General features: G+C 43.2%; 1 pseudogene across 1 annotated transcript; it reads left to right on the top strand.

Moving 5' to 3' along the window:
* The first annotated feature begins 328 nt into the window (after positions 1-328).
* Positions 329-7,887, top strand: LOC311131891 (choline transporter-like protein 1; annotated as a pseudogene). Its single transcript has 3 exons — positions 329-361; positions 4,519-4,568; positions 6,240-7,887. The product of its transcript is annotated as a choline transporter-like protein 1 (transcript).
* The last annotated feature ends 1,688 nt before the right edge of the window (positions 7,888-9,575 follow it).

Genomic DNA, 9,575 nt, shown 5'->3' with positions numbered 1-9,575 from the left:
GGTTGGAACGAAAGAAGTGCAGGAGCTGTCTTTTTCCAAGTCGGTCCATTAGACTATGTTCACCGAAATTCACAAATGACATTATGCTATAGAGACCTCTGATTATTCACTGTTCAGGGTTCATACACATTTTCCATGACTTCTCCATGACTTCTCCACATTTTCATGACTTTTATTATAGCCTACATGAAAAAGTAACCATTATTGACACTGGAAGGCTGCTGTGTCTGATCCCATGTAGGCCTACCACCTCCTGCCATTGTGCCCTTGATCAAGGCACTTAACCCCCCACAAAGTAGAACTGCACTGTTGGTCACATGTTGTCAACATGTGGTCAACCCTCCATCTGGAGAGCTCCTGGGTGTGTAGGCTTGGCTTTTGATCCAGCCCTGAAACACCAAAGCCACCAAAGCAGCTGATGTTTAAGCATGCACACCCACTAGCTATCCTGGAGGATGGTTGCCATTACAACCAAATACTTTTGTCTTTATAAAATGATTCCCTCATTCAATGAATCAGGGATCAAATGGATAAGGTAGGCTACTTCAAAGCAAGGTACACTACCAGTCAAAAGTTTGGACACACCTACTCATTCAAGTAGAGTTTTCGTTTTTCTTTATTTTTTACTATTTTTTACATTGTAGAATAATAGTGAAGACATGAAAACTATGAAATAACACATATAGAATGATGTAGTAATCAAAAAAGTGTTAAACAAATCAAAATATATTTTATACTTGAGATTCTTCAAATAGCCACCCTTTGCCTTGATGACGGCTTTGCACACTCTTGGCATTGATCTAGTAGCTCAGTGTTCTGTCACTGGTGGGGACAGTACGTCACCGCCAAGACTAAGGGCAGAGCTCGAAAATTCAAGCCCCTTGGGTGCTGCCATAGAGTTACATTAGAAGTGCCCATCCAAGAAGTCTCAAGGTCAATGGCCACAGATAAAATGACGTCAAATCATGTTATATCTACAGTAGCTTTGTTTGGACTGATCATGTCAACATCTTACTTTCAAAATTTTAGCTAGCAGTCATCATCATGAATCAAGTCAACAATCTACTGGCAAATCCTTTTTAATCCTTGTCATATGAAGAGAAATAATGAAAATAAATTATAGATTAAACGTATCGGTGCTCATCGGTCATTGGACATAAACATTACACAACAAGTTGGAAATCGCAACAATGAGTGGTTTGGAAGGAATTAGTGACCGTGGCTAACTGCAAGCATTATAAAGCAATCACTAGCCTGCTATTCAGTGGAGTGGCTGAGTGGTCCCAAATCTGGGATTAAGTGTCTCTTTTCCAAGTTTAAAATGATAAACATTCAACATTGGCCATGCTGTCAATGAAGCATGATTTGTGCCGCGCTGAAAACAACTGTGAACTCTAAACTGCGAAAACTTGACTTCAGTGAGTTCAAGACAACTGGGAAGTTGGGAAAAAACAAGCTCCGACTGGGAAAATACGTTTTGAACGGTCATCCAACTCGGAATTGTACATCCGGAACTCGGGCCTCTTTCTAGAGCTACGACCTGAAGATCAATGACGTCATCATAAATCGAACTGTTTGTTTGCCCCACCAAGATTTACATGCTAAAATCACCACTGGTCTGTCATTATGTTATACCTTCTGCTGAAATGTTGCACTCTCTCCTTGGGCAACTGCCCACTCGCACTGGCACACACACAGCACACACAGACAAGCACTGAAGGGTCATTCACTGAAGGCTGATATGTATATTTCTAAGTGATTGATCATATTTAAAAGTGTGCCTTCATGAATTACGTTATAAAAAAATTAATAAATTAATTTCCATGACTTTTCATGACCTTACAAACTCTCATTTGACAACTTGGAACAGCGCATGATGCACATTCAGGTTGACGGATTGATTCAATCACTGCAATCTCCAACAGCCTACTCACAGATTCACAGACTAGCAGCAAATAAACTTGAACAGAGCAGAATCAAGAAATACATTAATTCCCACTCTCCATTGCTATTCAATGCAGATCCCGCCTTCATTCCACTTTGATCAACCTTTTTTTTTACTAGGTGTGTGAATCTGGGCCGGCTATAAGCTACTTATTTTATAGAGGAGCTGAGTCGATGCCAGATCTGACTGCCAACGGAATCTGACTGACCGTCGTGCCGATCTGTGTCACAAAGAAATGTTTTGGAAGCTGATTCGCTGCTTCTCTCCCACAACTCCGCCATAGTTACTGTTGCCACGACTAACAGGCGCGTGTGAGCAGTTCCCGGGAAAAGGGGAGACAGATTGGGCAAGCAAGGTGCTGAAACGATGATGGCTAATAGCTAGCTACTGTAGCTTAGATAGCTGGCTATGTGTTCTGCTAACTGTTTAGCAACCCGTTTTACTGCATGAATTAGCTTGATTAGGTTCTATTTGTTTTACTTTTACATTTAGAATAAAGAAGATTCAGTGGCTTCTGTCTAGCCACTATCTGAAAAGCATGTCAAGGTAATTACACCATTAGCTACAACATTTGCATTAGATTTTGTTGCACAGTCTGCCAGTATGTCTTTCTGTCTGCCTGTACACCTAGGATTTCTAGTACCAGGCTGGAGAGTGGTGGTGGCAACTGGAGGGCAAGCAACTTCACTGAGCACATGTAGAAGCTCATCGCCATGAAGTTAATCTATACCAGTTGATACAAGTACAGTGGGGGAAAAAAGTATTTAGTCAGCCACCAATTGTGCAAGTTCTCCCACTTAAAAAGATGAGAGAGGCCTGTAATTTTCATCATAGGTACACGTCAACTATGACAGACACATTGAGAAAAAAAATCCAGAAAATCACATTGTGGGATTTTTTATGAATTTATTTGCAAATGATGGTGGAAAATAAGTATTTGGTCACCTACAAACAAGCAAGATTTCTGTCTCTCACAGACCTGTAACTTCTTCTTTAAGAGGCTCCTCTGTCCTCCACTCGTTACCTGTATTAATGGCACCTGTTTGAACTTGTTATCAGTATAAAAGACACCTGTCCACAACCTCAAACAGTCACACTCCAAACTCCACTATGGCCAAGACCAAAGAGCTGTCAAAGGACACCAGAAACAAAATTGTAGACCTGCACCAGGCTGGGAAGACTGAATCTGCAATAGGTAAGCAGCTTGGTTTGAAGAAATCAACTGTGGGAGCAATTATTAGGAAATGGAAGACATACAAGACCACTGATAATCTCCCTCGATCTGGGGCTCCACGCAAGATCTCACCCCGTGGGGTCAAAATGATCACAAGAACAGTGAGCAAAAATCCCAGAACCACACGGGGGGACCTAGTGAATGACCTGCAGAGAGCTGGGACCAAAGTAACAAAGCCTACCATCAGTAACACACTACGCCGCCAGGGACTCAAATCCTGCAGTGCAAGACGTGTCCCCCTGCTTAAGCCATTACATGTCCAGGCCCATCTGAAGTTTGCTAGAGTGCATTTGGATGATCCAGAAGAGGATTGGGAGAATGTCATATGGTCAGATGAAACCAAAATATAACTTTTTGGTAAAAACTCAACTCGTCGTGTTTGGAGGACAAAGAATGCTGAGTTGCATCCAAAGAACACCATATCTACTGTGAAGCATGGGGGTGGAAACATCATGCTTTGGGGCTGTTTTTCTGCAAAGGGACCAGGACGACTGATCCGTGTAAAGGAAAGAATGAATGGGGCCATGTATCGTGAGATTTTGAGTGAAAACCTCCTTCCATCAGCAAGGGCATTGAAGATGAAACGTGGCTGAGTCTTTCAGCATGACAATGATCCCAAACACACCGCCCGGGCAACGAAGGAGTGGCTTCGTAAGAAGCACTTCAAGGTCCTGGAGTGGCCTAGCCAGTCTCCAGATCTCAACCCCATAGAAAATCTTTGGAGGGAGTTGAAAGTCCGTGTTGCCCAGCGACAGCCCCAAAACATCACTGCTCTAGAGGAGATATGCATGGAGGAATGGGCCAAAATACCAGCAAAAGTGTGTGAAAACCTTGTGAAGACTTACAGAAAACGTTTGACCTGTGTCATTACCAACAAAGGGTATATAACAAAGTATTGAGAAACTTTTGTTATTGACCAAATACTTATTTTCCACCATAATTTGCAAATACATTCATTAAAAATCCTACAATGTGATTTTCTGGAATTTTTTTCCTCATTTTGTCTGTCATAGTTGACGTGTACCTATGATGAAAATTACAGGCCTCTCTCATCTTTTTAAGTGGGAGAACTTGCACAACTGGTGGCTGACTAAATACTTTTTTTCCCCACTGTAGCTAGGTCCCAAGATAAAATTCACTTTGACCCAAGAGAACAATTCAGACTAAGAATTTGCTAAATGTAAGATCATAATGAACAACATTTTAAGGACAGAGGGGATCTGATCCAAGATCAGCCCTCCTACTCTGAGAGTCTTTGGGCCCTGGTCACTATCTCCATTATTTTGCCCTGCTTCTGGAGAGCTACATTGGTATGCATTTGTTTATGTGTGTGTCCTAGGAGTTCCAGGTGACGGTGTACCCACTGGAGGGCAACATCAATGAGCATATGTAGGAGAGTATCCTCGTGAAGACCATCTACACCAGCGAAGGAGGTCTCCTATATTATAAAGTACATTACAGAAACAACATTTAAAAAGCCCCTCGATCAGTACATACAGTAAATAGCTTTTATTGGAAAACAGTTTCAGAATACAGATGTTTACATGATTATTATTTTTGTTGGTTTGGCACATTTTTCGGATGTAAGCGGTATTTTCTAAACTGATGGAGTATGGTGATATAAGCAACTGTGGGACAGGTTTGGTGATTGGCAAGGACAGAAACCTGGTAGAGTCATGAGCCGTTCATCCAACTTCATGTCACGCCTACGGTTCTCTTCAAAGGCCTTGTGCTATCTGAGATTTAAAAAAATAAAAAAATATGTAAATCCAGTGGGGATTTTAGCATGTAAATCTTGGTGGGGCCAACAAAAACAAAATGTTTTAGATGCATGCCAGCAAAGGCACTACACAACACAACACTAAACAATACATTCCTTGCACTATAAGGGTGACAAACGGTGCCCACAAACTGTTAGGGCCTACATAAAGCTGTCCCAACAGCAGAGCTTTTCAGCACCATGGAGTGAATCCTTACCATCGCTACACCTGGCTATCAGCAGAGCCTTGTCTGGCAGTGAAACAGTTCATTCAGCCTCATTTACTGCCTTTTTAAAAAACATAGCTGATATGGCTGACTTGCTTAAACAAATGTGGTTTCTACTGACAATTGAGATGTACAAACTATGGCATAAGGGAACGATGAGCGGATAAGAGGCAATCCATAATTCTGATTAAGACATTAATGAGCGAGCTAGGACGGACGTAGTCAATAACTATTTGTTCAGCACTTTTTAAATGTACAGCTACAGAATTCAGAATATGGGCCGTTCTTACAGTATTCTCCCTGTCCATCAAGTCAGAAACGTAGGATAAGTAAAGGGGCCATAAAAGCAGACAATGAAAGCTCTTACAATATTCGATGATTACATTTTCTAAAACAGGCTATAGGCTACATGTGCACCACCAAGTCAGAACTGTAGGCTTAGTTATGAGGGGGAAAGGGACCAAATTATTAGGGTGAGGCACATGATACACATAGTATTACTTTCTTAGCTACAGTATACAGTGCCTTCGGAAAGTATTCAGACCCCTTGTCTTTTTCCACATTTTGTTACGTTACAGCCTTATTCTAAAATGGATTAAATTAGTTGTTTTCCTCACCAATCTACACACAATACCCAATAATGACAAAGCGAAAACAGGTTTTTAGACATTTTAGCAAATTAAAAAAATAAACAGATCAAAATTACCTTATTTACATAAGTATTCAGACCCTTTGCTATGAGACTCGACATTGAGCTCAGGTGCATCCTGTTTCCATTAAGCATCCTTGAGATGTTTCTATAACTTGATTGGAGTCCACCTGTGGTAAATTCAATTGATTGGACATGATTTGGAAAGGCACAAACCTGTCTATATAAGGTCCCACAAACCATGAGGTCGAAGGAATTGTACATAGAGCTCCAAGACAGGATTGTGTCGAGGCACAGATCTGGGGAAGTGTAGCAAAAAATGATAGAGTTGCCAGACGGAAGCCAATCCTCAGTAAAAGGCACATGACAGCCCGCTTGGAGTTTGCCAAAAGGCACCTAAAGACTTTCAGAGCATGAGAAACAAGACCCCAACAGCAAGTGGCCACAGACAACGTCCAGGCTCTGCTTGTCTATGCCATCATTGCCACTGTCTTCACGGTGATCCTGCTGCTGCTACTGTTCTTCATGAGGAAGCGCGTGGCGCTGACCATCACCCTGTTCCACGTGGCAGGCAAGGTGTTCACTCACCTGCCCCTGCTGGCCCTGCAGCCCTTCTGGACCTTCCTCAGCCTCATGCTCTTCTGGGTGTCCTGGCTTGGTGTGCTACTCTTCCTCGGAACCACAGGTAGCCCTGTGCAGAGTGAGGAGACAGGGTTGGTGGAGTATCAAATGTCAGGTCCACTCCAGTACATGGTGTGGTACCACGCTGTGGGCCTCATCTGGATCAGTCAGTTCATCCTGGCCTGCCAGCAGATGACCGTGGCTGGAGCTGTGGTCACCTACTACTTCACCAGGAATAAATCTCAACTGCCCATGACCCCCATCGTGTCGTCTATGCTGCGTCTTGCCCGCTACCACCTGGGCACCGTGGCCAAAGGCTCCTTCATCATCACCCTGGTGGAGATCCCTCGCCTCATCCTCACCTACATCCACAACCAGCTGAAAGGAAAATAAAATGCCTGTGCTCGCTGTATGCTGAAAGCCTGCATCTGCTGCTTGTGGTCCCTGAAGAAGTGTCTAACATACCTGAATCAAAACGCGTACACGGCCACAGCGATCAACAGCACCAGTTTCTGTACGTCGGCGCGCGACGCCTTCGTCATCCTGGTAGAGAATGCCCTCAGAGTGGCCACCATCAACACCGTGGGGGACTTTGTCCTCTTCCTGGGAAAGGTACTGATCGTCTCCTGCACTGCGTTCGTGGGTGTATTGTCTCTCAACTACCAGCGGGACTACACGGTGTGGGTGTTGCCCCTGCTCATCGTCTGCCTGTTCTCCTGGCTGGTCGCCCACTGCTTCCTGTCTGTCTTTGAGATCGTGGTGGACGTTCTATTCCTCTGCTTCGCCGTGGACACCAAGCACAACGACGGCAGCCCCGGCCGAGAGTTCTACATGGACAAGGCCCTAATGGAGCTTGTAGAGAACAGTAAGAAAATGGTGGGAAGGGATCGGCCCGAGGCAGATGGAGACGGTCGTGAGATGAAGCCCATGACTCATGGAGGAGGGACTTTTGCTTCACCGAACCAAACCAGAAGACGGAAACCAAAAGGCACTCCAAACATTTCCATGATATCACTCTAGTTCCAGGGACGACAATATTTTTGATAACCTGTTTAATAATTTATGGCATGCTTTACATAAAAGCTTTTTTTTTTTTTTTTTTTACACATCCGTCAAGAATATTGTTATTGTCGTTTTGTGCTATTGTACAGGCTGTAGAGTTGATCTTTTTTTGTTTAGCTTCTTGTGTGTAGAAGTATTGTGAGAGATTATTCAAATGCATTCAATGTCATCACTGTTATTTTGTAACTACTACTACTGTACACTACAAGTGTTTGTATATCAATGTCTTTTTAGATTGTGGTAATGATGATCATGGTTGCTACTTACGCTGCATTGGTACATCTAATACAATTGTGACAGCTAACTACCATAACAGATAATCAACAGGCAATTTTCTGTCTAAAAACTCCACCCCCAATGTCTTTTGACCCTGTTGAAAGATTTCCTGTATGAAAATAAAAATAAGCCTTTTTGAATTTTGGAGAAAAAAATAAAAAATAAAAAAATAAAATAAAAAATAGATTATCTGGTCTGATGAAACCAATATTCAACTCTTTGGCCTGAATGTCAAGTGTCACATCTGGAGAAAACCTGTCACCATCCCTAAGGTGAAGCATGGTGGTGACAGCATCATGCTGTGGGGATGATTTTCAGCGGCAGGGACTGGGAGACTAGTCAGGATCGAGAGAGAGATCCATGATGAAAACCTGCTCCAGAGCACTCAGGACCTCAGACTGGGGCGAAGGTTCACCTTCCAACAGGACAATGACCCTAAGCACACAGCCAAGACAACGCAGGAGTGGCTTCGGGACAAGTCTCTGAATGTCCTTGAGTGGCCCAGCCAGAGCCCGGACTTGAACCTGATCGAACATCTCTGGAGAGACCTGAAAATAGCTGTGCAGTGACACTCCCCATCCAACCTGACAGAGCTTGAGAGGATCTGCAGAGAAGAATGGGAGAAACTCCTCAAATACAGGTGTGCCAAGCTTGTAGCGTCATACCCAAGAAGACGCAAGGCTGTAATTGCTGCCAAAGGTACTTCAACAAAGTACTGAGTAAAGGGTCTGAATACCGACTGGCTTGATTTGGTCTCATGTAGCAACATTTCTAATGGTGTTTTTTTTACATTGGATAAAAGTAGAGACTCAGAGCTAGAACATGGTATATCTTACACTACAGTTGAGGAATAATGGGAAAGTAATTCTGCTTTGAAAGTTGATCAACTGTAACCTCACTTTTGAGAAAATGGCCCTTGAATGTTTTGGTACACCTACTGGAGAGCTCTTCATTGTCTACACCCATTCAACATCGTTCATACCCTCAAGCTTTAGCCCCAACCAACTCTTTAAGGATTCACATGTGAGGCCATGTACTTAAAAAACAAAGATTTCAAGACTAAAGGCTGGTTTATACTACGGGTGTGTTCGTAAATTCAATCTGGAGTGCCAGAGTGCTCAGAGTGCGCTCTGGGCAATCGTAAACTCAGAGCGTTGTCAGATTGTCAGTTCGTAAATTCATAGTGTTTTGCTCTTGGAGCGTTCAGAGCGCACACTGGACGCTCTGGCCGAGGAGTAGGGTTGATCCAAGCTTTCTGACCTAACAACAGCTGTCAAGCACCCAAGGTAACTGGCTAACGTTGGCTATCTTGCTAGCTACTTCCAGACACAAATGAGGGAACAGCTCACTCTGACCATTTTACTCGCCCTAGCAGATCTGGTTAGGCTGTTTTTATGTTATCCAGAGCGTTGGTGACTGCAACTGTGCTGCTGGCAACAATTTAATTACGATTTTTTGCCAACATTTACTGACACCGGCCATATTCAACGGGTGTTGCGCGTTCGTAGATTCATCAGTTATTCTGCGCTCTGGCACACTCAGACGAGTGCTCTGAAATCGTAGTAGATAGCCAGAGCAAATTTACCAGCTACGTCTATCGACAGTTGTCGCAGTGACATCATGAACATTCTATTGAAATGGTTACTTGCATAGTGGAGTCTTTTGTTTAGACATGTAGCTAGCTAGCTAGCTAAACAATGAACCATAATCCCAACTCATAACATTATTACCTTGCATTAATCTGCAGGTAGCTAACCAACCAGGTTCAATGTTAGCTAGCAAGCTAACATTAGGCTATAACT

The sequence above is a fragment of the Coregonus lavaretus genome, assembly GCF_964263955.1.
Source record: "Coregonus lavaretus genome assembly, chromosome: 7".
Classification (NCBI taxonomy): Eukaryota; Metazoa; Chordata; class Actinopteri; order Salmoniformes; family Salmonidae; genus Coregonus; species Coregonus lavaretus.
The sequence above is the reverse complement of the archived record's forward strand: the minus strand, read 5'-3'. Positions and strand labels throughout refer to the sequence as shown.